Raw genomic sequence first — 7,690 nt, forward strand, 5'->3', positions numbered from 1 at the left:
TTTTTACCCAGTTTGATGTTTTGTTGTTTAACAAGCATAGCTCTTTTAACACTGAATAAAAAAAAAAATTTTGATTACATCTAAGCTGAATAGGCAATAATAGAACAATGTTTGTTTTCCTGTGCCTCGTTGGTTTGAAGATACTGCTTAGGACAAGATTTTTGGCAATTTTTTATATGAAACAAAAGTTGTAGAATGGTTTAGGTTAGAAGGGACCTTAAGGTTCATGTAATTCTAAAGCCTTTGCCTCCTGCATGGACGCCTTCTGCTAGACCAGATTACTCAAAGTTCCACCTAGCCTAGTTTTGAACTTCTCCAGGAATGGAGAAGTGGCAACCTTTCTGGCCAAAGTTCCAGTATCTCACCACTGTTATAGTTAAGCATTTCTTTGTAATACCTAATCTAAACCTACCCTGTTCAACTTAAGGCCATTCCCCTTGTCATATCACTACATGCTTTTGTCAAAAGTCCCTCTCCAACCTTCTTATCACCTCTTTTAAATACTGTTAAAAAGTGTCCCCAAAACCTTTTCTTGAACTCTCTCAGCCTGTCATCATAGGAGAGAAAAATCAGTCTCTTGTGCATTACACAGGGCTGACTAGAAACTTCATAGAAGTTTTATTATCCTCCTACAAATAAAATTGATCATTTTATTAACAAGTTAAATTATTTAAGTTACCTTCATGATATTCCACATTCCCAAACAGATATGTACAGAGCCATTGTTCCCACAGAATCAAATGCACCCACATACTAGCAGACAGTTGGGCAGGCATGTGCCTGACAGCAAATCAGCAAGGCACAAAAATTACACTTAGTTCCTTGCTTATAAAAATAAGTAAGATTTAGATATATTCCTATATTTGCATTACTTTTCTCAGAGCCACAAGTCAAGAACAAATTTATTCACTATTACTAAGTTTATAATGATTATAGTTCTCATGGAGATAATAAAAGTTAATGTTTTAGACTACTAGGTTATTTGTATAAGATTTCATCTTTGAAATTTTGATAATGGCAAAACTCCCTTTGGCATCAAGGAGAATTTTGCCTGCCAAAAGACAGCAAGATCAACCAGAAAGTATTTACAATAAATTTACATTAAATTGAAGGGCTTTTATGACTTCAAAAAATTGTTTAGGGAGTTCCCACATAATAGGTTTCTACACTTCTGATGAACTAATTTGCAGATACTTCTTCATGGATCTTAGTTTACACATTTCAGATAAAGGTACAAATTAGAATATCTTGGAGTAATGAATTTTGCCCCGTCCTAAACTTCAGAGAGATAGGAAAAAATGAACCATCAGCATTTTGTTTGGTTTTGGTCCAGCTCTCCACATAACCAAGCAGACTCATGATTCACCAAAAAATCGTTTGTGCTGGAGATAGAGAGAGCTAAATTTTCTCTGATTATGTCATGGTAATCATAGGTACTTACCTCTTATTTGCATGAAGAATGCATTTGTGTCTTGTGAAATATTTTACTCTAATTAATGCTATTAGTCTAAACATACACTTTCTAATTTTGCATGAAAATGGGGATAGTGAAAATATGCTACTGTTAGAGTAATTTAGAAGTCCTCTTGGTGCTTTATATTATCTAGGGAGGAAGTGGGAGGGGGTAGAGGAGAAAAACAGAGAAAAATAAGAAAGGATTAAGAGAAAGAGAGGAGAAACAGAATGTTGGAAGACGGGAGAAACTCTTCTGTCAGGCGATCCAAATCAGAAACCTTACAGTAGTTAACTGATTGTGATCAGAAATTCCCATGTCAGTTGCATATGTTTAAATGCTATTAATAACTCTCAAGATGTCATGAAGAAAGAAAACAATTGAGTTATTTTTACCATATTTTGCACAATGATGTTTTTATTCTGATAAAATCATATGGATTTAGACATCGTGACGGATCTTTTCTTATAGAGTAATATAATCTGGCTTCTTCTCATTTACTAATTTTGTTCCTTTGCCCTCCTAGAAAAGTCAAATCTGAAGACAAATATATGAGCTTACAATTACCATTACTGTTTCATTAAACAGCTACAACCCATTTTTTGTATACAAGAGTCTAGAATAATTGCAGCATGACTGCAGTACTGATTTTCTCCTTTTGTCAATGACTTTGTACTAATGACAATTCTATTGCTCATAACCTTTGAATACGAGACAGGTAATTTTGTTCTGATTTATTATACCTTAAATAATATTTGATTGGTATGAGTTACATGATGGTATCACTTTGAGCATCATAAATGCATCTGAGTGTTTACCACACTGAGAAATTTATCACAGCAGTCTTAAAAAAGGTTATGGACACTAAATAAAATTGCTTATTTCATAAAGTGGCTTTTTTAATAGATTTCAAAATTTCATACCACTAGAAAAGTCAGGCCTAGAAACATTCTTTTCTTAAGAGAAAAAATAAGGCCCAGTTTTCTCTCTCTAAATACACACATAGATTACAGATGTGATACTAAATTGTCTGCTTCTGAAAATTGCATACAGATCCATCAACAAAATGGTACTGTACAGTTTTATAATTCCCCTATCCAGTGCGATCTCAGTATACTTTTTATGAGATTACATAGCAAAAAATTACTACTCTGCTGCCCTTTTTTTTTTTTTTTTTTGAATGGGGAATAGAAATGTGGACTCTTTGAAGGAAATCATCCAAAGGTATACAGAAGCAGCTACTATTTTTTCTCTTCCACTTACTTCTTCTGATAAGTTCATAGGAAGGTCAACAGGAAACAGAAATAAGAAACTGTCAGGCCTATTCTCTTCTCAGCACTGAGATGTCAGTACTTTGTAAATACAAAAGATCCCTTGTTCACCTCTGGTTTTAGCTAAGATAAACAGTCATCTGGTATTTGTATGAGACTAGTTCCTTTAGTTTTGGTGTGATCTTCTACCAGAGTAAAAGTGTTTGAGAAATAATGTCTAAATCTCAATACAGGGTTTTCACAAAGTGTTTTTGTGGAAGAACAATCTTAGATATTTACTTTTTTTAGTAACAAAATTGGTAAAACAAGAAAAAGAAAATTTCTTTCCCATATATTTTAAGAGCCTAATATTCTGTATCCAAGTGGCCTACCAGTACATAGGGAAAGACATTTTCACCTGTTAACTATACACACAAAGACACCTGTGTCTATACACATGGAAACATTTACATAGAATCTTGTTTTATATTAGAAACACGCTACTTCCCTGGCCACCATTATAACTCTTACCAAATTTGAGTTTTAATTAAGTTTTAAAGAAAGTATAATGCTGTAAAGCTTATAATTTTATCTTCAATTAGGAAAAAAAATCAGTAAACAAGAGGTGTTTTCATGTTTTCATTTGTTGTTTTTTTTTTTTTAATGGCTTTTCTGTCTTTTAAAAATATCCCATACATATGTGGTTACAGTGGAAGGAAGACTTATTTATGAAGTAAAAGGTAAAAATTACAAATATCTCATTTCAATGCAACCCTACAGATAGCTGAGAAAAGCAGGCAAACATCACAATTTAAACTTAAGGAAATTAATCACAGCACTGGGTATTCAAAGTTAACAGAATGCATTTTACAAAGTAAATAAGAACTTTGGGAAAATGAAAGAATTAAAAATAAATAATGTACAGGAGTATGTCTGTTCAATGACAGTGAACTGGCCTTTTAAATATCTCATATCTATTTTTCTTTAATTATCATTCTCCACAGATACAGGGTTTAGTCTGAACTGCAGTGAGTGCTACAGAACTAGTACAGCTACTAGCAACTTGCATTACATTGCCTGCCAGTCATTTTATTAAGCATCAACTACCTTGAGTTTTATCACAGCAGGCAGAAAATGAGTAAGAGAATTTTAGGAAAATTGAAAACACATTACTTTATTCACTTTTATAATACAGATTTTCACTTAACAATTTTCTTTAAAAAAAAATTGAAATGCATAAACCCCATATGCCACTCTCACTAACAATAGCAAATAAGACAAGTGCTCCTACTAGAAATGTCTTTTAGATACATCATTAGAAATCTCAGTAACAGCTATTTGAACACAGTCTAGTTAACCAAGAAACACTATTAATAAAAAAATAAATAATTTTCTCACTCTCAAGACATGTAGCTTACTCCAGCAGCTATCAGAAAGTTCTGAAGACAATAGGGATTCACCATTTTGTTCAGCCCACCAATATAATGTTCATTACATCACAGCAGTGTCTTAACAGCTGTCCTAAGCCCTTTTCATAAGTGACAGGTTCTGAACTGTGCAGAATTTTGGAAATAACTTCCAATTTGAGCAGCTTATAGATGACAAAAAAAAAAAAAATCTTTTAAAAGCACAAATAAAGGTACAGTATACGAGTTTTGAAGGTCTACTTACCCAAAAATCAGAGGAAAGTTCATGCAGATTTCTGTTCATTGCTTTTCCCTCTGAGAAAATAATATGGCTTCAAGGACTGGGCACACATGATCAAATATAGATATCTACAGCACTGAAATCATCAATTCAGTTCCTCAAAGTACCCCAAAACTCTTTGACCCGTATTAACTAATGAATGGCAATAAGCACTCATTCTCAGGGAAAAAAATAACCTAATCTAAACATAAACTTGTAGAACAAATGAAATGAATTGTGTCCTAAAAGTGAAATATTTTTTGTTTAAATATAAAGATAGACTTAGATGATTAGTTCTTCTGTGGTTTGCTGAAGTGCATATGTTTAAGATAATTAAACTATGCAGTCTTATCAGAAAACGTGAGTTATGTTGAAATGGTTGTGTAATCATTCTTAGTCCTCTGTGAATAGGGAATATACCAGAAGATACTGGAAAACTGCTGAAATCTATAGTGACATCCACTCTTCAAAATAAACAATAAAAAATAAAACAAACAAACTACAGCAACAAAAACCCCTAAACAACAAAGCCAAAACCAATAGGAAAACAAAAAAAACCCAAAAATATCCTCACCCCACAAACAAAAAAAAAATTCCCAAACCAAACCAACAAATTAGAAACCCCAAAAATCCTCCTAATAAAACTAAAAATCAACCAAATGTAGGGTTTTTCCAACAATCTAATTTTCAGGGAAAGAAGATATGTGAAAGACTTTCCATGACGACGCACACTTTCACATAACACTCTATCTACTGTATCTAAACAGGTCAGATTCTAGTCACATATATTTTGAATCTCATGTTTTATGATACCTGGGCATCCTTAATACATTGTATATACTATAAGTCTCCTTTTTTTAACATATAGGAATGGCTTTCATGAAAAAAAGTTATGCTATAGAATTTATTTTTTTTTTTAAATTTAAGACATAATATTCCTCCAAGCTTGCTGTCTGACTGATTATGCAATGTAACTCAAAATGTGAGAATATCATATGACATCAGACGAAAGGAGATACAAATACACACAAGGACATATACCACTACAACTTTGAAAATAATTCATTTTTTAATTATTATTTTTATGCTCAACTCCATCATCCTTTCCCTTTTCTAATTATCTTTCCTCCATAACTTCTCTTATAGCTATTTAACCTCTGGCTGGGATGACATGTGGAAGAATTCCTCTGAGGCCAATGGTAAAGTGGTTCTCTGGATTGCCCAGTAATAGTCACAAAGTATTGTTGATAAAATCTCTCAAGCACAACACCTCCAGGATAACAGCTAGTGGCCATAAAGTAGGAATGACCTGAAGTTCATTTCCTTTTTTGTGTGAAAATAGAATGACCCTATCTCTTCTTTGCTGTTCTTCATTTCAAAGTCAACTCAACATATTATATTTTAAATGAAATTATTTTATGATACGTGATTACTCAATAGATACACAATACTCTTGTATTTTCTGTCCTTTATTGTCTATGACTAAACATCAAAATGGAAAGTAAGTGTTTTATGTGAAAATAGAGAATCTATGTACTAGAGACCGATGACCAATCAACCAGTTGTGGTTGATTGAGGAATATGATGCATGTTTTAAATATCAATACCACACATTCCTGGGTTCATAAACAGTGTTTATGAGAGACAAGAGCTAGATCTCTGATCCTAACCCTGAGAGTCTGAGATTCATAATGCTCGGTGTTGTGCCCTACAGTGTTTCAGTGATTAAAGCAATATTTAATGTGTAATTTTTTGTTTATTTTCTGGGCAATTGTTTCATTTTATATTGTCCCATTATGAAAACCATATGTAGATTCTGCCATAATATGGAGAATATAATTACTCTCTTGTTGAATGCTTTTGATTCATCGTCAATGACGCAGATTAATACAGGGATGTACAACATAGAGAAGAGTTTTCCCTTGCTTCTCAAATGTCAATTATTTTAAATCCTTGTGTTAAAAATAAGCCCAGACATGAAATTGGATTTTTTATTTCAAGTCCTCTGCAGGATGGAGTTGGAATCAGAAAATTAAAGCTATTTTCTGATGAAAAAAAAGAATTTCATTTCAGAAATTCCTAATGAACTCTTAGTTCATACTCTATGCCTTCAGTACATAGGACTAGTGAATAGAGCATAAGAAAAAAAAAAAAATCAAGCAACCATTATTGTTACTGTCATCATCATCAGTCATCAGCTCCATCACACAGGTTTGTGCATATGCTGTAATGAAAGAAAAAAAGGAAGCAAAGAAAAGGAAAAAAGAATGAAAAAGAGAAAAGGCTCCTACTAATTCTAGATTGCTGGATAATTTTATCTAAGCAGTACACTACCCCCGAATGACCTCCGAAAGGAGGCTGCAACTCATCAGCTCTGTCATTAGCCTGATCAATAGAATCCCATTATATTTGCTTTTTTTTTTTTTTTTTTTTTTTTTTTTAAATAGAGACACTGCTATGAAAGGTTATCAGCAACTCCTGTGTGAGAGTTATTCTGTCCTCATGGATGCACAATATGTCACCAACTGTCAGGCAGATCATCACGGACATGGACAAGAAGCAGTGGCTGTGTGATTGGCCTATGCAACATACTATATTCTTCCAGAAGAATGAACTTGAGTCCAAAGGGACTATAGTTGATGTTGTCAAGCATGGAGATTTGGTGCGAATTCCCTGCTAAGTCAGTCAGACCAAATTATTTTTTATGATGTATTCCTAAGGAGGCCCTTGGTAAAGATAGTGGATTTTCTACTTTATTTTCTACGAGTCTTGATTCTGCTTGTCAGGATGCTCAAAAGGACCTTTTTATAAATTTCCCATAACCTTTACAGGAGTAAAAATAGGAGTTTTGAGTCACTGAAATTTTGTGGGAAATGTGCTAGACTGAACATTAGCATTGCAATTTTCAGCATAAAATGTTAATAAATACAGAACTTTCTTTTCCTGTAATGACAGTTCTTTAACATTTCTCTCCAACCACAGTAAGCAGCAGAAGTAAGAGTCACTATAGATGGCTTTAAATTTGATTAGTGACCGTTTGACTTTTAGGGTAAACTATAGGTAAGAAAATTCATACTTGAATTTGGGAAAATGTAATTTAGATTGAGAAGTTTGTGTTCTGTTGTTTTGTTGCCTTTTTTTTTTTTTTTTTTTTCAGTATTGTTAAAAATCACTTTACAGTTCCAGGACCAGAGCCATATGAAGTTTATAAGATATCCACATTCAAAGGTCCAGAAAAAATCATTTAAAGCTTGATGCAACCTTTAAATTCCCTAGATAAGTTAGGAACAAAATTTTATTA

At 33.0% G+C, this 7,690-nt stretch overlaps 1 long non-coding RNA gene across 2 annotated transcripts in view; it reads left to right on the forward strand.

Moving 5' to 3' along the window:
• LOC140683980 (uncharacterized) overlaps positions 1-7,338 on the forward strand; it is a 32,642-nt gene extending 25,304 nt beyond the window's left edge. For both annotated transcript variants that reach the window (XR_012055709.1, XR_012055706.1), the window contains exons 3-4: positions 5,536-5,588; positions 6,837-7,338. This is a non-coding gene — a long non-coding RNA (uncharacterized lncRNA). The remainder of the gene's footprint in view (positions 1-5,535; positions 5,589-6,836) is intronic.
• The last annotated feature ends 352 nt before the right edge of the window (positions 7,339-7,690 follow it).

This window comes from Taeniopygia guttata, chromosome 1, assembly GCF_048771995.1.
Source record: "Taeniopygia guttata chromosome 1, bTaeGut7.mat, whole genome shotgun sequence".
Taxonomy (NCBI): domain Eukaryota; kingdom Metazoa; phylum Chordata; class Aves; order Passeriformes; family Estrildidae; genus Taeniopygia; species Taeniopygia guttata.